Source organism: Myxine glutinosa, unplaced genomic scaffold (assembly GCF_964187855.1).
Source record: "Myxine glutinosa unplaced genomic scaffold, kmMyxGlut1.1 SCAFFOLD_2196, whole genome shotgun sequence".
Classification (NCBI taxonomy): Eukaryota; Metazoa; Chordata; class Myxini; order Myxiniformes; family Myxinidae; genus Myxine; species Myxine glutinosa.
This window is the reverse complement of record NW_027618291.1, coordinates 17,912-42,915: the sequence shown is the minus strand read 5'-3', so window position 1 is coordinate 42,915 and position 25,004 is coordinate 17,912. Positions and strand designations below refer to the sequence as shown.

Genomic DNA, 25,004 nt, shown 5'->3' with positions numbered 1-25,004 from the left:
CGCACAAGAGGGCCGCACCCGCACCGTCGAAACGGTACCTCGGCGACGCGGAGGCCCGTGACGGTGGTCCGAAAAGCCTGGACGGCGGGGTCGGCGGACTGGTCCGCCGCCATCCGGGCATAGTAGATCCCGAGGTGGACCGCGTGGGTGAGGGCCCGGAAAGGCAATCCGCCACTGGGTTGTCCTTCCCCGCGACGTGCCGGATGTCCGTCGTGTACTCGGACACGGCCGAGAGGTGTCGCTGCTGCCAGGCCGACCACGGCTCGGCGACCTTGGCCATCGCGAAAACCAGGGGCTTATGGTCGACGAAGGGCGCGAATGAGAGGCCCTCGAGCAGATGGCGGAAGTGCCGGACCGCCAGGTGGAGCCCGAGCAGCTCGCGGTCGAAGGTACTGTACCGCCGTTTGTGCGGGCGGAGCTGCCGGCTAAAGAACGCCAGCGGCTGCCAAGCCCCCTTCACCCATTGCTCGTGCACCGCGCCCACCATGTAGTCCGACGCGTGGGTGGTGAGGGCGATCAGTGCATCAGGTGCCGGGTGCGCGAGCATGGTGGGGTTAGCCACGACGAGCTTCACGCCCGCGAACGCCGTGTCCATCGGCTCGGTCCAGGCAACGTCGCCTTTGCCCGGCTTCCCCCTGGAGGGCCTCGTGCAGGGGGCGCAGGAGCTGGGCGATGCGGGGCAGGAAACGGTGATGGAAGTTCACCATGCCCAGGAACTCCTGGAGCCCCTTGATGGTGTGGGGGCGCGGAAAACCCCTGACCGCCTCCACCTTGGCCGGCAAGGGGATGGCCCCGTGCCTGGTGACGCGGTGCCCCAAAAAGTGGATCTCGGTGACGCCGAACCGGCACTTGGCGAGGTTGACGATCAGGCCATGCCGGTCCAGGCATTCGAAGAGCGTGCGGAGATGGCGGAGGTGCTCCTCACGGGACGCGCTTGTGACGAGGATGTCGCCCAGGTAGACGTAAACGAAATCCAAGTCGCGCAAGACGCTGTCCATCAGCCGCTGGAATGCCTGGGCCGCATTATTCAACCCGAAGGGCATCCGCAGAAACTCGAAGAGGCTGAATGGTGTAACGACGGCCGTCTTCGGTATGTCCTCCGGCCTGACGGGGACCTGGTGGTATCCGCGGATGAGGTCCACCTTGGAGAAGAGGGACATGTTCGCCAACCGGGCGGAAAAGTCTTGGATGTGAGGGACCGGGTAGCGGTCGGGGGTGGTAGCATCGTTGAGGCGGCGGTAGTCGCCGCACAGCCGCCACCCGCCTTGGGCACGATGTGCAGAGGCGATGCCCACGCGCTGTTGGAGCGCCAGACGATGCCCAGTCGCTCCAGCGTGGTGAACTCCCCCTGCGCCACGGCCAGCTTCGCCGGGTCGAGGCGGCGCGCCCGGGCGTAGACCGGTGGCCCGACGGTGGGGATGTGATGCTCCACCCCGTGCTTGACGGCCACCGCCGAGAAAGTGGGCCGCGTGAGGGCCGGGAAACTGGCGAGGAGGCGGGTGAACTCGTCCGCTGCCGGAAGCGTGCAGACCAACCTTGCCGGAACCGAACCGCTCAGCAAGCCGCTTGGCGAGCCGCTCGGTGAGCCACCCAGGGAGCAGCTCAATGAACTGCTCAGCGCGCAAGCGAGCGAGCTGAAGGTTTCGGCCTGGACAAGGCGTCTGTGCCTCACGTCCACCAGCAGCCCATGCGCACAGAGGAAGTCTGCTCCGAGTAGGCCCATGGGGACACTAGCGGTAACGAACGACCACTGAAAGCACTGCCCCCCGAACCGCAGCGAGAGGCAACGCTTCCCGAATGTGCGGATGGGCGTGCCGTTGGCGGCAAGCAGAGCGGGGCCCCGGCCCGCAGCTTGCCGGCCGGACGCGGAAGCAGGGAGGACGCTCACCTGCACTCCCGTGTCGCACAGGAAGCGATGACCCAAGGAGGTGTCCGTTATGAACAACAGGCTGCCAGTATGGCCGACGCTCATGGCAGGAAGTGAGCGCCAGCCTAGTCGTTTCCCGACCTGCCAAAAGTACAAGGCGGGTGACAGGACCTGGCCTTGTGGCCGAACCTGGCATGGAAATGGCTCCAGGTCTGGCCCGGTGGTGGTCGCCATGCCGGTTGCGACGACGGTGGTGGGCGGGGCGTGGCGGCGGCCACGCACAGATCCGCCAAACCTACGCCGCGCTCGTAAGGAACCGAACGCCATGCCACGCGGCGATCCGCCAAACCTATGCCGTGCTCGGAAGGATCCGAACCACACGCGCCGTGCGCGGCGCCGGGACCCACGACGGCCGTGCTATATGCCGGCCGCGAGTCGTGGGCTGCGAAGTACTTGTCCGCCTCCCTGGCCAGGGCCCGCGGTTCCGTAATGGTCGACCCGGCCAACGCGAGCCGTACCTGTACAGGCAGCGCGTGGAGGAAGAGAGCACAGAACAGGAAATCCGCGCGGCCGTCGCCCAGCAGGGATAGCATGTAATCCATGCGGGCAGACGGGCGTGTGTCGCCGAGGGCGGGAAGGTCCAAAAGACGGTCGGCGCGATCGGCCTCTGGGAAGCCAAACATAGAGGAGCAGCTGCTTGAGCGCCGCGTACTTGCCCTCGTCCAGCGGGTGCCGGAGGAAGGACACGACGCGTGCGGCCATGCCGGAGCCAAGGGCAGCGACCACGTAGAAGTACCTCGTGTCGTCCGCCGTGACGCCCCGGAGCTGGAATTGGGCCTCGGCTTGAAGAAACCAGGTGTCGGCCTGCGCTTCCCAGAACTCCGGCAGCTTGATCGCGACAACGTTGATGGCCATTGCGTGTTCGGGGGTTCAACTACGGTTGAACCAGTCGGAGGTCACCAGTGTGGTGCGGGAGCACACACGTTGAACAAAGGTAGGCCACAACGCTTTGGTTATTATCGAGCTCTTTATTCATTGCTCACTCATCTGCACTAACGTGCGCGCGGCAGCGAGCCCGCATATACATCTCCAGGCCACGACCTACCTGGGGCGTGGCCGCCACCCGCTGGTGCGCGGAATTATGTTTGCGCCAGCGAGCCATCGTGTCCGCCACAGTATCTTATTATTCATTAAAATTTGTCAACATTTTGAGCAACCTCTAGATATTGTCCAATCAAGCTCAAATTTTCACCACAAACTACGTTCTTCAATAGAAATAGGGGCAGGCTTGTGGAGAAATGAAAATCCAATCTTCAAATTTTTGGACCACCCTAGTGCACATACCTCCAAAGCTGTCCTGCCACATATTTTACCAGGAACTACGACATGTATGTAAAACTAGCAGGAGTACCCGGTGTTGCCCGGTAATGTTATAATCCTTTTGGCATCCATGTTGAAGAAATCAATTTTTTCCTGTGGGTGCCAAAAACACTTCCCTACACCCACTAAGGAAAATTTATATTTAACATTATGAAATCACACACACATACACGATAATTTAATATTACCTTTCACACAGCTACAAAGGCTCAGGCACCATAGAGCGATTGTTAACAAAAATACAATAAAATAAAGAAAACGATTTTTTTTTTTTCAATTTCAAACAAAATTTTCACCTGAAACGCTCCCAGACAATCACTGATGAACCTCTGGAAGTTTGACGAAGATTCGTTCAGCCACCTCTGAGAAAATGGCGACACAGACAAACGGCTTTCTTATAGTACAGATAGATATAATTCCTATTATCGACGTGTACACATCTTTTCCACCAAATATTCTTATCCAACTATTCCTTTTTCTACAAAATATGACTTTGCTGGCTAGTCACACTCGGATTTATTTTTCTGTTTAACTGTGTTTTTATGTAGTAAGGGCATTTTATGAGATATTTCACAAATCTGTTAACTAAATTGTTACCAAAAAAATTCTTCACCAATATGTTTGTAAAGGTGTGTAATAACATGTGTTAAAATGTTGAAGTTCAACTCCCGTGGGAAACCCAGAAAAAAAGCTGTTGAATTCGGGTACCGAAAAATTATTTTCGAGAATTTTTTTTTTTTTTTAAATCGGCCCTTAAGTAACTTATGAGGGGTCAAATAAGGGTTTTTCATGATTGAGTTGATTGTTAACATTTATATTTTCACTTTTACATTTACACACAAAGTAGCTTTTATTTCACATACATATATAATACTCAAGAGTTATTTCTCATTCACAATGTCAGAAGTTTCAACAGTCATTGTCTATGTCTTCTTCAGACTCAACATCATGACTGCAGTTTCTGCATGTAATGCCATTACAGACTCCACAGGCCGAGATGCACGAGATGCACGAGATGCACGAGATACTGATGATGGCCTGCAGCGGCAAAGATGTGAAGCATCTTGGTAACAATGCAGGACAGATGCCCATTGTGGTCTGCAAGTCGCTCGGTTCTGATAAAGACCTTGATCACATCTACCATGTGGTGGTACTCCACCCAGAGTGCAGGTGTTCTTCCTCCTTTTGCGAGTCGTTTGAAGGTTTCTTCAAACCTTTGCTCAAACACTGGCACTACTGGGTCTGAGTGTCTGGCTCCCATCTTCCCATCAGCCACCTTCTCCATGAAGGTCTTCATGTCACCACGCTCCTCCTCAGTGAAGGCAAGTTTCATGATGTGTTGATAGATGGCTGCATCGATGAGGAGGTGAACACGGATTGCCTTGTCAAAACATCCTCCATCCATGATGTGGTTGGCTGTCGTACTTCCAGGATAGATCAACTGGATCACATCTAGTAGTCCAGAATCTTCCATGATGTTACCCATTGATCCAAGATAAGACTTCAGCAGGTGAAAACCACCCAACCTTGGAATGACGGGTAGATTTGCCTGCTTTATTATATTCACTGCCTTCAGCCAAATCGGAAGATCAAAGGTCACTATAGCGACCCCAGCGCGCCGTATGCACTCTTTCAGAGTGGTGAAGATGGTGTTGAGGTCATTAGGGTCTCCTTCAATAACTGGGAGGAACTCGATCTGTGTGCTCTGCTTTGCATCATTAGCATGGATTCTCTTCATCCAGCCATTCCAGTTGGTGTGGGAACTCAGGATCGTTGGCTTTGATCACCCACCCCGCTGCCCAGAGTGTGTCACCTGGAGTGAGGAGTGGCTGATCATGAGCCAGGGAGGAAAGCTCAGCGAGGGGGAGAAACATGATCGCGTTCGTTCCTATCTGTTTCCTGTTCGTAAATGGAATAATCTTTACTTCAGTTCCTCTCAGGATCTTAGCTTTGTTGAGTGCCTTCAACTTCACCCGGGGGAAAGCTGCTGTTGTCTGTGGATCTGGCAAAGGTGGTGCCGGAGAGGTGACTTCGATCCAACCCATTGAGTGAAAGGGAGTGTTTCCGTGAATAGAGACAATGTTTAAATCTATATTGTCTCCAACAAACTGAGTGACTGCATTGTTTGTTTCCCCAACCTCCATAAAGACCACCTGATCATTACTTGACAATTCACTTTCACTGGCTGGCACTTTGGCTGTCATCACTGATTGATCCTCAAGCGCAGCATCAACCGCAACCTCATCATTGATCTGTTCATCGGTTTCCTCCACAATGGTGTCAAGAGTGCCAGAAGTATCTGGAACATCATCTCCACTCCTACTATTAAGGAAGCAGTATTTGTAGTTTTGTGTCTCCGTGTAAGACTCAGTGTATCCCAGCCGGTGGAACTTGTTGAGCATCCATTTTGACCCAAATCTATGATCAAGTTGTATGGCAAGCCCCATTTGGTGTGGCAATACTCCAGACCGAGGTCGACAGGCCTTAATAAAATTCTGCCCCCAAACGGCAACTCTTTCGTCTGTCTTGACAATCGGTCTCAAGAACATCTGAAGGCTTGCAGGAACAAGTGTCAGCTGACTATCGATGTCATACTGTGTGTGGTGGGGTATGACTTTGGACCTAAATCAATCAAGGCAATATCATTGGATATGAACTTGAGTGCCGTCTTTATGATTTGAGTCTTCTCATCTCCATGGTCAAGATTAGCATGATGCACTCGCAGAATATTGTCGGTGCCATCTTTGAGACAGAGTACATCTGCCCTTCTTTCCTGTGTTGTGAAATACAAGGTGTCTTCGTATTTCTCTAGAAGTTTTATCTTTAGCCAATGCTTTGAATAAGAAAGGCTCTTCTCTGGTGACTGATCAAACTCCTGCAGCTTTTCATGGACTTTGTCCATGTTCATTACCCCATGCTCTAATTCTGAGTCTAACCATTCGCAGAATTCAATAAAAACTGCCTCTCGCTCCTCATCAATACTCCTCTGTCCTCTCTTCCTTTTTCCTTCCTCATCAGTCTTGGACAAACTGTCACCTCTCGCAAACATAAGTTTGCATCGCAAATGGTACAGTGTTTCTTCTGCTACCAAGTCGTTGATCCCTTCCAGGCGTCCAGTGAATTCAGTGCCCCAGTCATCCCCGTGACTCCGTGCTGTCTTCAGCAAGCTTGCCTTCAGTGTATCTGCAGTCAAATTATCTGGCACTCTGTATTTCTTTCTAGCTTGTGCTGGATTATTTTTGTAGAGCTGGGCTGGTTGGTTGCAAAGAATGTATACATCCTTATACAGGAGGTCAACTGACTGTGATCTTCTAGAACTGCAGCCAGTTGATGAACTGAACTCACAAGTAGTGCGTCTTCTCTTCAACTTTGATGACTCTTTCTTTGCCTTTGATGCTTGAGCTGACTTCTTGGTGGTTGCAACAAAGTTGTTGTACAGATCATTTTTACACTTCTGGTGGTACCTCAGTTTTCCTTCCTTTTGAGCCTCCTTCATACGTTCCACAACAGTAACATTTTCGACAGTTTCTGCTTGTTTCAATAAAGTTGAGTATCCCTTTGGAGTTGCCTGTATGAGCCTTTCAGCTGGTGTATCCGAGCGTGCACAGATGAAGCAATTGAGCACAGGTGGAGTAACGTCTTCATCCATATTGCTAGACTCCATGTCCTGCAAAGTAGAAAATGAGATGTATTTAGAAATTATTTTTCCACAAAGGAGTGTCTGTGGTGAAATATAAATGTTAACAATCAACTCAGAATCATGAAAAACCCTTATTTGACCCCTCATAAGTTACTTAAGGGCCGATTTAAATAAAAAAAAATTCTCGAAAATAATTTTTCGGTACCCGAATTCAACAGCTTTTTTTCTGGGTTTCCCACGGGAGTTGAACTTCAACATTTTAACACATGTTATTACACACCTTTACAAACATATTGGTGAAGAAATTTTTTGGTAACAATTTAGTTAACAGATTTTCATATGTTTCCCTTACTAATGTCACCCTTTGCTTGCTCTTCTTGTACATGAATACCTCAATTCGAACATGTGATTTTAGGTCCTACTATTTCCTAACATGATGTACAGCACATGCCATATGTACACCGTCTACAGCTTACAAAAACCTTCATTATACAGTCACCAGCTGGGGAGAGATTGATCCGAAGAGATGGTGGAAAGATAGCACACTCGACTTTGAGGTGTCTCGTTTGGGTTCGAATCCTGAAACTGTCTAATTGGCGCTTCGCAGACAGGGCAGGGCATCACAAGGTAAAGGGTGTTAAGCCGATTGTCCTGTCTGCTAGCATTAGTTTGTGGAACTCGAGTATCCCCTGATGTCTTTAATGAAGCGTAGGCGAGTTAGCGTCGGTACCCTGGCCAAACTTCAAATTCCTGTCACCTTCAACATCAGGCCTGGCCACCCATGAAACACTTGTAGTGCTTGCTGCAGATAGGTGCACCAATGCAAGACATCGTTCCTTTTGAGAAAAAAGTCTGAAAATTGGCACAGAGCTAGGTCTTAGTATACTAAAGACATCTTGATTAGGGACCAATTCAATTTCAGTCCCAAAATCCAACATGGCCTCCAATTCAAAATGGCCGCCACTTACACAGAAATCCTGCCACTTTTTATGTTTATTTTAAATGACAAGCATGAACATTGCCACAAAGGTAGGTGTGCGTCTCCTAAACACATCTTGATAAGGGGGCATTCCAATGTCAGTCCCAGAATCGGATACGATCTCTAAATTCAAAATGGCCGCACCTAATATCACGCTTGCAAACTTGTAGCAAGTTTATACATGTAAGCAGAATTATTGTTACTATTAATCATTACCTATGAAATGCATTCCTTTATGACTTATAATTGTAATTTTTGTGATCAGAGCACAAAGTACATCTAAAATGACAGGTAGCTTAACATGGCTGCCACTTTACTGTCATTCACAGTCTCCGTGACATTTACAATAGGTTGTACATTGGCATTCCGGCCTTAACACATTTGCACTGGCCAAGACACCCTCTGTCCACATTGTAGCCACACTTGATAAGTTCTTGGCAAGATTTGCAAGCTTCAGGCGGTGTTGTCCACAGAGGCTGCCACAAGTCCGACGATACTCTTGTCCAACCCCAATCACATGGATTAGGTAACTCTGGGGCACGTAGTAGGGCTTGTCCCCAGATGTATGCAGCCTGAAATATTGCTCTTTTTGCATGCTGGAAGAGTGCTGTTTAGAAACCATGTTGTTTCGGTTTACCATGGTCGGTTTAGAAACCATGGTCGGTTTAGAAACCATGTTGGTTTGAACCCCAGAACAGCAATGATGAAACAGGCAACTAGTGCCCTTTCTGGACATTTTGTGTTTTCAATCATAGAAAAAATAGCTTTAATATACCGATTTCCATGTTTATATTACTGTTTTCAGGCACAATGGCGGCCATTTTGAAAAAAACAATTTGGCCCCTAATCAAATTATTCAGTATACTGTGTAGTATATCAGCCAAATTTCACACTTTTTTCTCATTTTGAACAATCGTTTCACCCATCTGCAGTGCTATTTGGCTCAAAATCCTTTCCGGGCGGACCTCACAAGGAGGCAGGAATAATTGTGGCAGTTTAAGAAATAATATCTCATGTTCGGTGGAAAAAGTGACTGTATAATGCAGATTTTAATACACAAGCTTATTTATTTATTGATCGCCATGTATATCGTCCCCCTACTGCCTCCGCTATCCTCTTTTCCAAACGCAGTGCTTCTTAAATGTTTAATATCTACTGTTGCCTGTTTATTGGCAAGTCTGTCATCATTAGCTTTTCACCACTGCAACAATTTAGCAATGTATGAAAACTCAGTGCCAATAACATTTCCCCTCGCCAAATATTCTTTCAAATCTTTTTATTACATCTGTGCTGTCATCTCAATCCATAATCCATTGCCTCATTTTCCTGTTGCTACCTTTTGGGTCGATTCTCATCCCACAATTTTCGATTTAAAAAGCTGATACAAAGTTGTCTTTTCTTTGTTCACCCGACTCATGCCACCTTGCATCAGCCAAATATTATGGTATTTTATGACAAAAAAAAGCTACTAGAGGCTCAAGAAAAAGCAGCAGCAAATGGTGTTTGAAATTTGACATTTCAGAACACCCTGATGGATCATAACACATAAGGTAGTTTATAAAGTAGTAGTGTAGCAGCATAGCAAACCTGTTGTGCATTTTGTGATACAAGCACCAAATTTGGCACAAATGTACATTAATATGTTGCGAACATTGTGTGGTCAGCAATGAAGACGAGAGTCTGAATTACATGTATGCAAAAGACCTTGTGAACCAGTGAAGCAAATACACGGGTAAGCATGAATTAAATCTAGGGCATGATATAATTTCCATGATGTTTACCTCTACACTCAATGGTGGAAGGAGGTAATGTTTTGATCCCAGCTTGTCTGTATGTCTGTTAGTCCACAAAATTCCAGACAAAGCTTGTAGTAGTGGTAGTTGTAGTGGTAGTGGTGATAACAGAAATTGTTATATAGAACTGAACTTATATTATTATTATATGCAGAAAATAACTTCATTTCTATATGCCCTGCAGTGGACAGGTTAATTGGTTTATGCACTGAAGGGGTCACCCTGGTGTGCACTGCTGTGTTCTGCCTCACTGAGTTGTTCAGGTATGATGTACTCAGCACAAGCTTCCGGTCGGCCCGGAGGTGGGGGTGTGGGGCCTGTCACGGAACGTCAAAACAAACGGCCTGCCGGGGCCGCCCAAAAGTCGGGCGCGAGGGGCGCGTCCACTAATGGAATGCCTCTCGCTTCCCAGATCGAGGGCCACGTGGTCAGGAGAACCTCGTCCCTTCCGGTCACACTTTGCCTATCGGCCGGCCTCGAAGACCGAAATTGTGACGGTGTCACCCGAAAAATTTGAAATTACGAAATTTGAAAAAAAAAATTACAGAATTTCAAGTGGCCCAATATCTGAAAATGTTCGCAACATATTAATGTACATTTGTGCCAAATTTGGTGCTTGTTTCACAAAATGCACAATTCTTTTGAATATTTGGGCTAAGCCGCCCCACTATAGTACATTACTGACGGATACCTTTCCTTCAAAGCGACAGCACCATAATCATGCTTAAGTCATCTGATCAGGCCTACCCTCCCACCAGCACATCTCTCATCTTGTTTTCCAACATCTCGTTTGCTTCCAAGCATAGATCCACTTTGCCTACCCTACCACCTCCTTACAGCAGACTTGTAAACCTTAAGGGGATCCAACTTGAACTCTTTCTCAAATCACAAATCACATTAGGAAGAAGAATACCACTCCTTTTGCATCTTAAGATGCATAGGGCTGCCAAAGCACTTTCTTGGCTATTGGGCACAATCCTGGATGGGTCACCACTCTGACGCAAGACACTCGAATGGCTCATTCCTCCCAGTAAACAAGTACTCGTTTTTCCAACCTCAGAAGGATGACAGGTTGAGTCAACCCACCTGGTGTTAATTCAACGGGTTAACAGGGGCTCAAACTCAGGACTCTGAGATTTCAAGCCAGCTACCTTCACCGTTAATCCAACACCAGGCAAATCAAAGCTGCCTTATAATTCCAAAGATACATCTTTTGAAAGTTCACTCAGGGTCCTGTTGATCGAGGAAATCATCAACAGAATATTCAATTCCAGGTGCATGGTTTTCTTACGTATTCTGATCCAAAGCATCCCAGATAACAGTCCTTGTTTTCCTCAATAACCTGAACCTACATCAATCTTTGGTGCTTCGTGTAGACTGTTCCAGGAAGAAATCATTACTAGAGCCTTAAAAATTAGAATCCACCTGAGCTGCAGCCTTAAAGAAGTCATACAGTTAGCGCTATGTGATAGTCTTACATCACACCATAATCAGCTCCATTGGCTGACTGTCAAACATGAAAAGCAAGGGAGAATGGGCTAACTATCGATCCTTTGATGACATGGACCTCCAAAGAATCTCTGGCCTTAGAAAAATACAATAGAATTCCATATTTTACTTTTGGGTCATGTAAAGCATGGGTACAGGACCTGAGAGACGTTGACAGACATAGCCCATACAGCACAGGGTCTGTTGTAATCAGGGTTACATGCTTAAGGGGTCTAGATGTATAAATACAACTCCACAATATTTTAAAACTTTTCCAACACTTCTATAAAGTGCTCTAGCATTCTTGAATTTCTTGCTACATGTATACTATTTTGAATTTGACATATTACAAATTCCCATTCACAATGAGAGCAACAATGGCAAAACAAATAACGGAATATTTTATATATGGGGGTTAACCAAAGGCTGTTGGATATTTCCACATAATTCCAAACTGAAATCCGGAATTTCCTTCCCGAGGTCGCAAGACGAGGAACACCCAGAATAATATTCACTCAAAATATCCAAATGTTCATGACATCATTTTAGCCCATGACCTCAGAAGCTATTTCCAGGCAGTCTGTAAATGACCCAACTTCCACATCCAAAACTTCCACAAATGCCATACTTTTCCAGTTATCTTTATTCCATTGAAGCCACATTTTGAATCAATAAAATCTAGATGCGCCACTTGCGTGATAAGAATTCTTGTAATCCCGATACATTCTGGTAATGCAATATAGTACATGTACAGTGTGTTTGGTACCAATCACCATAGATGACAAAATCCTATTCAGCTTCTATTTATGATACATTCAGGCGAAGGGTGAAGGTGGAGCATCCTGGAGCACCTGATTTGGAGGGGAAATTCAGCTGGATACCTAATCTGTGTACAGTCACTTGTTGACAAGTTCCATCTTTACACAGACGCTAGTGAGTATCACATACACACATCAAGTTACACACTAAAATCTTGGAATAAACCAGGGAAATATGAGCCTTGGCCATTTGGAATAAGCCTTCAGCACTCGGTGTTTTACAGTTACACAAAATGAATAAACAAAGCAATGCGTGGAAACATTCATCCTCAGGGAGAAAATATTACCATGGATAAAAGGTGGCTCAGAATGTGCTACAAGCAACTATTGGGTAAAATCTACCACCCACAAGTTGACAGACATACCAATATTGACAGCTGACTCCAAGATTCATAGTAGTGAAACAATCAGTCCGTATCCCACATATACACCAAATGAAACCAGGTAAGACGAACCCAATAGTTGAGCATTGGTTTAAAAAATTTTTTTGTTAAAGAACAATCTTAAGGCAATCCAGTAAAATCAATCACAGAAGATCAGTCGGACACACTTGAATACATTTTTTTTCTGCAAAAAAAAAAAAAGCTTTATTTAAGAGAAGCCAAACTATCTCATGAGTCACAAAATAATGTAAGCGCACACCCACCCTCCATTTATAGACTGCAAAAAAGCCTCGCACCATTTCACCTTGATCCCCAACTGCAATTGTATGTACGGATGAGCTGTGCAGTGACCTTGGTGGAAACAAGGCAGGCAGGAAGGCAGAACATCTCTCACTACATGAGTATTTGGAGGAGACAAAGCTGAAGAATTCCTTCACCTTTGACCTGACTGACACCACTAAAATGTCTGACAATCTAACCAACAAATATACACATTGTTAAAGAGAGAGATCGGTTTTTTATTTTTTGTTTTCCCCCATTTTTGTTTTCCGTGCATCAATAATGCACGACAACGTACATGTCTTTCAAAATCAGTTATGGGTATCAATCTGGGTATTATAAAGTTATTTGCAATTACAAGTACCACAAATACATCAGAACTTGTCAATTCAACTCAGATCATTTTAATGAATTGCTCAAACCTTCTTGTAAATTGAATATTTTCGCAATTGTAAAATTTGCACACATGTAATTATGAATCTGGTCTAGAGGGTATTAAAGTGACTTTCCTTGGTGTTCACTCTGCATTCTTTACGCCCGAATGAGATGTCTGCGAGTGATCACAGGAGAGCGGGTCCATACTGTGTGCAGAACGGGGCTGCACAGTTCATGTTTTTCTCTTTACATCTAGTCCTCTTTTCTGTCCAGTGTTCTTCCCAGAACTAAAGAGTTAAGGCCATATTTGTGAAGTCTGTCGTGGTTCCAAGGGCACGTTGCTTTAGTTATTTATCATTCATTCGTTACTGGCAAGGTTTTCTCGAACCTCCCCTCCCCCAATTTTCTCATCAATAAATTCCTGTTTTGAGGAACTCTTGTGTGGTCATCAGGAGCAGCTACCATAGTGCATAGTAAATTGGCATACTAAACTATTGAATGGACAATTTGGGTTGCCCATTGAGAACATGGATCTCGCAAGCTTCTATTTATGATATTAGCGATGAAACCGGCCTGGCAGCCGAGGGGATTGTAGCATTGGGTTTCTCTTGTGTGTAAATGTCATTACAGCTGTGGAGGGACTATGGGAAGAGTTTGAAACAGCAAAGGGCTTACCTTATGTAGCCTTTATGCTGCTTTCTTTGGCTAGAAGAGCATGTGAAAGGTCGATTTGTTGATATAATCCTAGCCACCTGAGGTAATTCATTAGGTGAGAGCTGATTGGTTATTACCTCAATTTACCTGTGAGAGATGTGGGTGGATCTTTGATATACAAATCCAATTTTTTTTTTTTTTCAAAATTTTAAAATAATATTTGAATGTCACCACACACACACACACACACACACACACACACACACACACACACACACACACACACACACACACACACACACACACACACACACACACACACACACACGTTTTTCTTCTGTTTATTATTTTTATAGATTAATTATTCCGCCATTTTTGGACGTTTATTTTCTTTTTAAATTCATTTTTTCTCTGCCACCACTTGAGTGAATGCCACGGAATTTCCAAAAATTGAACATCTCCACCTGTATAATTTTTTAATGACAATTATGACTTCATAGGTCATGTGGTATTGGCACCATCATGGAAAAAAAACAGAAAAATTTGCACCTCTATCTCCAAAACCGTTCCATGGAAAAAAAATTGAAGTGAAGATGCACAGTGAGGCCTGTTTTGCACCAACGAGCGAGTTTCGTGTGCAATGCGGCCAATGCCCCAGACGATTTTTATGACCCCCGACGAGACCCTACCAGCGATCAGAGCTAAGTGCACTAAATAACCACACCTTTATTTTAGCCAACGTTATTTTATCCTTCGTCTGTGTTTGTGTCTGTTGTGGGGACGTCCCAATTTAGGAATTTATTTGACCGTGTTTTATTTTGTATTACCGGCATTCCTTTTAATAAAGCAGGTATTTTTGGACACTTTAAATCCGTTTTCAGTAGTTATTTTTTGCAGGTTTGAGGACTGCCGGTGGGAACCGTGAAGGTAAGCACTCCAGTCCCCCCCACCCCGTCCCTCTTGCTTCCCACGCGTATTCTCCGCTATATTTTTGAACTGAACGCTTCGGAGTTAAAGCTAGTTTGGCCTTCCGTGCTACCCTAAGGTATTCACCAAGGGTAGGCACGCGACAATATGTTGAAAATGATTAAGTCATAGGTCACATGGTCTGGCAACCACATTGGATTTTATGGAAAAATAAAAAAATAAAAATTCTCTAAAAGTGCTGAACGAACTGATGAATGTGAAATTTGTCCATATGTTCGTCTACCCACAGGGATATAATGTTGGAAAAAAAAAAAGAAAGTCATCTGTCACATGGTTTTTTTTTTTTGTTTTTTTTTGTTTTTTTTTGTATACAAGGTCGAGGCTCGTGAAAGAGCGAACATTAATCACACAGAAAGACAAACCGACACATAAAACATATAACATAGGGAGCGGTAGACAAGATGGGGAGAGAGGGGGAAGGACACAAACACAACATTTGAGAGCAGGGACCGAGAGACATGGAGACATCGAGAGATCTGAGAGAGGGCGAGGGCTTTGGGGGGGGGGGGGGGGGGGGCGTGGGAAGGGGGCGGTGGGAGAGGTATAAAACATATGGACACTGCCAGGACTTCCAGGAAAGAAGTTGGAATTTCAAACAAGGTGGATCTGGGGTGAATTAGCGGGGGTAGAAAAGATCAAGGTTTTGGATGGGGGAAGATAAGAGATGGTGGTGAACAGCTGTTTTAAAGACCTGGAGGGAGGAGTGGGATTGAAGGGAGTGAGGGAGTTTGTTCCAGAGGCGGGAGAAAAGAGGAATGAAAGAGTGAAGGTGAGCAGCGAGCCGAGATTTCGGCAGTTTAACCATCAGAGGGTTGCTGGCAGATCTTGTGCGACCTGTAGGAATATTTGGGGGACAGAGCACAGAGAGAGCTGGGGGTGCAAGGCCGGAGAGGAGTCGGTAGAAGACAGAAAGACCACCTACCTGCCTGCGTTGAGTGAGTGAAAGGCCCTCAGAGATAGCTTCATCGCGGGAGATTCCAATAATTCTGAAAGCTTTGGTTTCAACAGCGTGAAGCCGAGCTAGGTGTGAGGCAGGAGCACCGGCCCATAGGGGAGAACAGTATTCCATTGAGCTGCGGATGAAAGCCTTGTATGTGGTGAGGAGCTCAGGTGTGCCGAGGAAGGACTTCGCACGACGGAGGATGCCCAGTCGGCGACTGGCTTTGGAGGCCAGCTTGGAAATGTGGTTTTCCCAAGAAAGATCATGGCAGATAGTGAGACCCAAAATCTTGAGCGACAACTTCTTGGAGAGGATTGTTGAGAAAGTAGATGGGAGGGTTGTCCAGTCGATCTTTTCGGAGAGACATAGTAAGAGTGTGAGATTTGTCAGGATTGAAAGACATGTTCCACTTGTTTGACCAGTCTGTGATTTTGTCCAGGTCTTCAGAGAGTGAGGAGGCAGCAGACTGCCGATCTGAGGGAAGAGGAATGGAGCGGCAGAGAGTGGAGTCATCAGCAAAGAGATAGAGAGGATTTTCGAGAGAGTCAGAGAGATCATTGATGAAGACCAGAAAAAGCACGGGGCCCAGAACACTGCCTTGGGGAACTCCAGCCTGAACAGGAAGAGGAGATGAGAGAAACCCATTCAGGGCCACACGTTGACGACGACTAGAGAGGAAGTCCGCCAGCCATGCGTGGAGATTTCCATGGATACCAAAGGAGGAGAGTTTGGTGAGCAGAGCGGGGTGCCAGACCGTGGCACCCCGCTCTGGCAGCCATATCATAATCCAATTTGGCAGCCATATTGGATTTAAGCAAAATATTCAAAAAAATTCTTTCTTTGAAACTGCTCGATGCGGTTTAGATGCAAAATTTTACAAATATAATCTCACACAATTGCTGCATATAGTATAGAAATTATGATATCATAGGTCATGTGATTTAGCAGCCATATTGGATAGAAAAAATAAATAAATAAACCTTATCTGATCAACACGAAACATCACACATGTGATCCACTACCCAATCCTAGGCAGAGTATACATTTTTGATGTCATTGGTCACATGGTCTGGTAGCCATGTTGGATCAAATAAATAAATAATTCTCTGAAACCACTTAAGCTTTTGAAGTCAAACTTCACAAGTATTATCTCGTCATCAAGAGGAACACATGTTTAAAATTTCAACGTGATTGGTCGCACAGTCTGGCAGCCAGAACGTTCTAATTATTTGAGGAAAAAGACACCTTCCAATTTTCTCTTCTCCAGAACAGCATGCAAGATCGTTGTGAAACTTCATGCATATGCTCGAGTGTTTAGGAATATAGTTTGATAATTTAAATGTCATCGGTCGCATTGTCTGGCAGCCATTTTTAAAATTCATTTTGGATCTGAGCATTTTTAAAATCCAATTCTGAATTCAGATTTTTTTTAAAAATTTTAAGAGGACATTATGGGCCGTGTGTCTGATCAAAGCAGGGTTGTATCAAAGCGGGATGTCTTGGTGCCCGGTCATCACTGCCAACAGATACAAAGTGGCAGTTCTAGTTTTTAGCTTTTATTGTGCTTGCTGCATAACTATTTGAGAATGAAATTATGCTCATAATCAATATCCTATCATTTCATCATGCTCTAAGATTATATTTTTCATCAAACCTTTTCACTTTGTGATCTTGGATGGTACACAGTCAATGCCACTGAGCAATACCGGTACTCAAATTAATAAAGGTTGAAAACCCACGAGCTAGATTATAGAACCCCCCCCAATGAGCAACTACAAAACAAGCTGCCGAGTGATGCACACACTTATTGAACATACCAAAGTTTACAAACACCAACTTACAGTCGAGTAAATATGGAAGGGCACGATTCAAAACATTTTAACAACCACTTGATAAAAAAAAACAAATAAAAAAAACATCGCTCTGCCATTTTCTCCAGCCTGTGAAGCGATCATCAAGTTTATCCAAGCTCATTACATGGGAGGCAGGGCGTGTTCAAACAACACCAGAAAACATCAACAGAACGGCATGAAAAAAAACAAAAACCATGCAACATTATTAAACCATACGCTCGCTCATCAAAACACATCACATGAATCATTCCTTCAGCAACACCAAATCGATGGAGACTATAGCGGCATCAAGCAAACGGGTTTTTGGACATCAGATTCGCAATATGGAGACATTCGGCTTTCTTACACTCACGAAAGCCCTCATGATATTGTACAGGTATTTCATTTGGGACGATGACATTTGGAGAGATCGTTGTACAAGGACATCAGGAGGTCAGAGAGGATGGTGCAGAGGTAGTACGGTTACCTTCGAGAAATCCAGCATTGTTGGGATTCTCGATTCATAAACGGTCCCTCGGAAGGACAAAGCGCATGCGAGTTATCGCCGCCATTTGAACGCCAGGCCTGGCCAACCAGTTCGTGAAAGACTTGGGGGGGGGGGGGGGGGGGGAGCTTTCCGCAAGGTGGAAATAATTGGGTCCGTTAAATAAGGATATCAGAAGACAATGAACATATCGCAGAAATACCTAATTAGAACCATGTAGGGACCAGAGTCTCATGACGTCATGAGGTACAAGTGCTGGCAGAAAAGATCAAATAGACCAACTTGAAGTGAAAGTAAATTCATTAATTTATAGATGAAGGATGAATTCCCTGCTCTCCTTCATCCTCTTTACTCCCACCTCTGGAACAAACTCCCTCACTCTCTTCAATCCCACTCCTCCATCCAGGTCTTTAAAACAGCTGTTCACCACCATCTCTTATCTTCCCCCATCCAAAACCTTGATCTTTTCTACCCCCGCAAATTTACTTTTTTTGTAATACCGACTTATTTCCTGGAAGTTCTAGCAGAGTCCATGTGCTTTATACCTCTTCAACCTCCTCAACCTCCTCCCCCCAACCCCCCACCCCCCCCCCCCCCGCCCCTCCCCACCTCCCTCCCACCTTCACGTGCCTCCTCCCTCCCATAGATCTTCCGATGTCCCTGTTGTTTGCTGTTGTTTGTTGTGTGCTTCCCTCTCTCCCTTTATTGTATGTTTGTGTGTCCGTTTGTGTGTCCGTTTGTTTTTCTGCGATTGATGATAGCTCTTACACGAGCCTCGATGTTGTATACAAAAAAAACCAAAAAAAAAAACCAACCTGGAACCCAAATTAGGTCAAAGAAATAATTATCCATTTTGTATGATAATTTATCCCGAGATTCGCGGAACAGCAGATGAAAGTCACATTTACACGGAAAGCAGGTGAGTCTTCTTTGACGGTTACAATAATTATTTCCAAGTTATGGTGGGGGAAGTTTTGGCCCCAGCCTTTCACGAACCGGCTGGCCAGGCCTGACGCTCCACCAAGTAGTTCGGGGATGAATTTGTATTTTGTTCAGGATGCCGGCGATAGTTCGCCTACTCTTCGCGAATGACACCGTGGGATTTTTAACATTCACCAAGCAATGCTAGCAGATGGTTGTAGTCGAATATGGATTCGGATATGACAACCATCAGCCCGGCTTAACGTCCATCCGAGGGATGGCACACACTGATGAATCACCAAGATGGCAGTTTATAGCTGGGTCGGGATTCGAACCCAGGCTGGGCAGCTTAAAGGTGAGTGTGCATACGAGTATTAATGGTGGATGGAAAACCTACCAAACACACGGAGTAAGAGCGAAAAAAAAAAAAAAAAAAAAATTAAATTAAATTAAATCACGTGATCAAATGTTTCATGCCGAAGACGTTCGAATTGATCACACAATCAACCACCAAGCGCGTGTGCTCAGACGAAAAACAGAAGGGTCACTTGCAAAGCAACGAGCTCATTATTTTTTGAAGATCAAGGAAATTTTCCCTTTCATTTACAACGATAAAGCCTCCCAACAAAAGGTACGAATTCATTACCTGAACATCAAAATCAATGAGTGTTTGGAATTCGTTCACTTTCAATCCGCCTCGTGGCGAGCGCAATAATTAATTAATTACATGTTGGTTTACGGACGAAAGTACCGGTATTCCGAGATCGAGAAATTGCAACCATCAGAGCTGGCTCACAACCATCATACATAGCTGGCTCACAACCATCATAGCTGGCTCACAACCATCAGATCTGGCTCACAACCATCAGGGCTGGCTCACAACCATCAGGGCTGGCTCACAACCATCAGGGCTGGCTCACAACCATCAGGGCTGGCTCACAACCATCAGCGCTGGCTCACAACCATCAGAGCTGGCTCACAACCATCAGCGCTGGCTCACAACCATCAGCGCTGGCTCACAACCATCAGCGCTGGCTCACAACCAACAGTGCTGGCTCACAACCAACAGCGCTGGCTCACAACCATCAGCGCTGGCTCACAACCATCATACATAACTGGCTCACAACCATCAGAGCTGGCTCACAACCATCAGAGCTGGCTCACAACCATCAGGGCTGGCTCACAACCATCAGGGCTGGCTCACAACCATCAGCGCTGGCTCACAACCATCATACATAGCTGGCTCACAACCATCATACATAGCTGGCTCACAACCATCAGAGCTGGCTCACAACCATCAGAGCTGGCTCACAACCATCAGAGCTGGCTCACAACCATCAGGGCTGGCTCACAACCATCAGGGCTGGCTCACAACCATCAGGGCTGGCTCACAACCATCAGGGCTGGCTCACAACCATCAGGGCTGGCTCACAACCATCAGGGCTGGCTCACAACCATCAGCGCTGGCTCACAACCATCAGAGCTGGCTCACAACCATCAGCGCTGGCTCACAACCATCAGCGCTGGCTCACAACCAACAGCGCTGGCTCACAACCAACAGCGCTGGCTCACAACCATCAGCGCTGGCTCACAACCATCATACATAACTGGCTCACAACCATCAGAGCTGGCTCACAACCATCAGAGCTGGCTCACAACCATCAGGGCTGGCTCACAACCATCAGCGCTGGCTCACAACCATCATACATAGCTGGCTCACAACCATCATACATAGCTGGCTCACAACCATCATACATAGCTGGCTCACAACCATCATACATAGCTGGCTCACAACCATCAGAGCTGGCTCACAACCATCAGATCTGGCTCACAACCATCAGATCTGGCTCACAACCATCAGAGCTGGCTCACAACCATCAGAGCTGGCTCACAACCATCAGAGCTGGCTCACAACCATCAGCGCTGGCTCACAACCATCAGCGCTGGCTCACAACCAACAGCGCTGGCTCACAACCAACAGCGCTGGCTCACAACCAACAGCGCTGGCTCACAACCAACAGCGCTGGCTCACAACCATCATACAGCGCTGGCTCACAACCATCAGAGCTGGCTCACAACCATCAGAGCTGGCTCACAACCATCAGAGCTGGCTCACAACCATCAGAGCTGGCTCACAACAGTGCTGGCTCACCATCAGGGCTGGCTCACAACCATCAGAGCTGGCTCACAACCATCAGAGCTGGCTCACAACCATCAGATCTGGCTCAACAGTGCTGGCTCACAACCAACAGCGCTGGCTCACAACCAACAGCGCTGGCTCACAACCATCATAGCTGGCTCACAACCATCAGAGCTGGCTCACAACCATCAGAGCTGGCTCACAACCATCAGAGCTGGCTCACAACCATCAGATCTGGCTCACAACAGTGCTGGCTCACAACCATCAGGGCTGGCTCACAACCATCATACATAGCTGGCTCACAACCATCATAGCTGGCTCACAACCATCAGAGCTGGCTCACAACCATCAGAGCTGGCTCACAACCAACAGTGCTGGCTCACAGCGCTGGCTCACAACCATCAGCGTTGGCTCACAACCATCAGAGCTGGCTCACAACCAACAGTGCTGGCTCACAACCAACAGCGCTGGCTCACAACCAACAGCGCTGGCTCACAACCAACAGCGCTGGCTCACAACCAACAGCGCTGGCTCACAACCAACAGCGCTGGCTCACAACCATCAGAGCTGGCTCACAACCATCAGCGCTGGCTCACAACCATCAGAGCTGGCTCACAACCATGAAGAGCTTGCTCACAACCAACAGTGCTGGCTCACAACCAACAGTGCTGGCTCACAACCAACAGTGCTGGCTCACAACCAACAGTGCTGGCTCACAACCATCAGAGCTGGCTCACAACCATCAGCGCTGGCTCACAACCATCAGCGCTGGCTCACAACCATCAGAGCTGGCTCATAACCATGAAGAGCTGGCTCACAACCAACAGTGCTGGCTCACAACCAACAGTGCTGGCTCACAACCAACAGTGCTGGCTCACAACCAACAGTGCTGGCTCACAACCATCAGATCTGGCTAACAGTGCTGGCTCACAACCATCAGAGCTGGCTCACAACCAACAGTGCTGGCTCACAGTGCTGGCTCACAACCAACAGCGCTGGCTCACAACCATCAGCGTTGGCTCACAACCATCAGAGCTGGCTCACAACCATAAGAGCTGGCTCACAACCAACAGCGCTGGCTCACAACCAACAGCGCTGGCTCACAAACAGCGCTGGCTCACAACCAACAGAGCTGGCTCACAAACAACAGAGCTGGCTCACAACCAACAGAGCTGGCTCACAACCAACAGAGCTGGCTCACAACCAACAGAGCTGGCTCACAACCAACAGCTGGCCCACAACCAACAGAGCTGGCCCACAACCAACAGAGCTGGCCCACAACCAACAGAGCTGGCCCACAACCAACAGAGCTGGCCCACAACCATCAGCTGGCTCAAGTACAACCATCAGCTGGCTCGAGTACAACCATCAGCTGGCTCGAGTACTACCATCAGCTGGCTCGAGTACTACCATCAGCTGGCTCGAGTACTACCATCAGCTGGCTCGAGTACAACCATCAGCTGGCTCGAGTACAACCATCAGCTGGCTCGAGTACAACCATCAGCTGGCTCGAGTACAACCATCAGCTGGCTCGAGTACAACCATCAGCTGGCTCGAGTACTACAATCAGCTGGCTCGAGTACAACCATCAGCTGGCTCGAGTACAACCATCAGCTGGCTCGAGTACAACCATCAGCTGGCTCGAGTACAACCATCAGCTGGCTCGAGTACAACCATCAGCTGGCTCGAGTACAACCATCAGCTGGCTCGAGTACAACCATCAGCTGGCTCGAGTACAACCATCAGCTGGCTCGAGTACAACCATCAGCTGGCTCGAGTACAACCATCAGCTGGCTCGAGTACAACCATCAGCTGGCTCGAGTACAACCATCAGCTGGCTCGAGTACAACCATCAGCTGGCTCGAGTACAACCATCAGCTGGCTCGAGTACAACCATCAGCTGGCTCGAGTACAACCATCAGCTGGCTCGAGTACACCCATCAGCTGGCTCGAGTACAACCTTCAGCTGGCTCGAGTACAACCATCAGCTGGCTCGAGTACAACCATCAGCTGGCTCGAGTACAACCATCAGCTGGCTCGAGTACAACCATCAGAGCAAACTCGCATTAAAAGGGGAGTAACTCGTGGTGAAAAGTCACATCTAAGCATATTGTAGTTGTACGCTTGGAACAGAAAATATCTCAGCGACCATATACATACCTCCGTGCCAGTCTCTTGGGCACATGCCAAAGTTTTGACATCTGCCATGACCTTTCCACGGCCCGGCTTAGCAGGAACCACGCTTTGTCGATCTTGAGCAACCATGAGAACCAGTTTGAGACGCCGAGGCGCCGAGACCTGCACCTCCCCTCCCTCCAGTAGTGATGCCACCCACACTGACTTGACGTCAATCCGAGCCCGTGTGTCACTTTGCGAGCTGTCATATATATACAAGGAGGAGCCAAGGGCTGAGGTGCGCGATGCGTCACTGGTACGTAACCATTTAAATTACAGCTACGTGTTTCGTCATCGCGTTTGGGGCGGGGCTGGCTGATCATTGCGATCCTTTTTGATCTCCGGTCGATGTTTTGAACCAAACAGCACGTTGACCGCTGACTGCGACCGAAGATGGCTCATTCGTGCTTAATAAATTAGATTATTCCACCAAAAAACAGCTCCAAAGGTCGGTTTATCGTAATGGCGGCATTAATAGTGTAAACCCCCCAAATAATGTACTTTTAGCGAAGGATTGCGTTTAATATTCACACAGCATGAGCTCTTTGTACGATCTGATATAGAATGACAAACAATGAAAGGATTAAAAAAAAATTGCGAACGATGAGTCTTAAAAGAGTAAAGTCACGTGATGCCTGGTATTCCATTTAATAACATATTGTTATGTCGGTAGGGTAGTGATATGGAGAGCCAGATAGATCTGTGTAGGTAACGTGCTTCGTCTGTCGCGGTAAGGAATCTGCCCTGTAATAAGTTTCATGTGTAGGCGTTTTGTCGGTTAAGAGTATACCTGTGAGCATACCAGGATGTTCGAGTGATAAGTAGCGTAGGGATTAAAGAGTAGCGCCCCTGTGTGTCACACCTGATAGCTAAACCTTTATCCCTTATGGCAATGCACACCAACATAGACATATAGTTAGGTCCTTAGCGCAACATTAAATAAATCCCTTCCCTGACATGACTTTGAAAGACGAACAGGCAAAGAAACCAGGCCAGGGCACCGCCGATGATGACCGCCGCCAATTACACCTCCGACAGGCCGAGCCACATCGAGTGCCACGCGCTATGACCGCGGAACAGGAAACGAGTGGAGGGGCAGCGCAGTAGGCACGGACCTCCATCCGGCGAGCCGGTGGAGGGCACTGATTGGGTGGCGCACCAGGGCTGACGTCACCACCGCGGGAAGGTTATTTAAGGACGCGCCGAAGGACATTGTCTCTCTTGCAACTCTTGCTCTCTTGCGGCTCTTGCTCTCTTGCGGCTCTTGCTCCCTTGCGTCTCTTGCGGTTCGTGATCTTGTTTGCACAGCTAGCCCTTTTTGGACATCCGGTGCTTCGTTTTGAGCAGCCCGAGTTGAGTTGAGACATAGCCCGAGTGGAGTTTGCTTGCTTCTGGCACGTTTGCTTCGGGAGAGCTGACTGGGATGTGGCAGGCCGATTGTGTGTGCAGATCGACCTCGCTTGGAGCCGCTAGCCTGCGTTGGACGCGCGGTGCTTTTCCTGCTGTGGGACCTCCTGGTGCTTGGAGCGGTGCTTGTGCTTGGAGCGGTGCTCGGTGCTGTGGTGCTGGAGCGAGGGACCTCGTGGGTGCATCGGGGCCGAACGGAGCCGTGTTCCACGTCGGAGATTGAAGACGATGGACAGATAAGGCCAATTCCCATTACATTTTACATGACGAGACAATTATTTTCCTTTAATCTATTCCTGTGTCTGTATTTGACGTCAGTGTGTGGGATCCCAATCTAGGAACTTTATTTATTACCGGCACGTGCTTTTCCTGTCCTTGCCTTTTTACCTTAATAAACCCTTGTATTATTTTCCCTTCCCATTAAAATATTGGTTGTTCGCT

At 47.3% G+C, this 25,004-nt stretch overlaps 1 long non-coding RNA gene across 1 annotated transcript in view; it reads right to left on the bottom strand.

Annotated features, from left to right (window-relative positions):
* The window catches only part of LOC144889277 (uncharacterized), a 31,754-nt gene extending 8,427 nt beyond the window's left edge, over nt 1–23,327 (bottom strand). Inside the window, exons 1-2 of the long non-coding RNA XR_013621679.1 lie at nt 23,142–23,327; nt 3,544–3,609 (exon numbers count right to left, since the gene is read on the bottom strand). This is a non-coding gene — a long non-coding RNA (uncharacterized LOC144889277). The remainder of the gene's footprint in view (nt 1–3,543; nt 3,610–23,141) is intronic.
* Nucleotides 23,328–25,004: the final 1,677 nt, after the last annotated feature.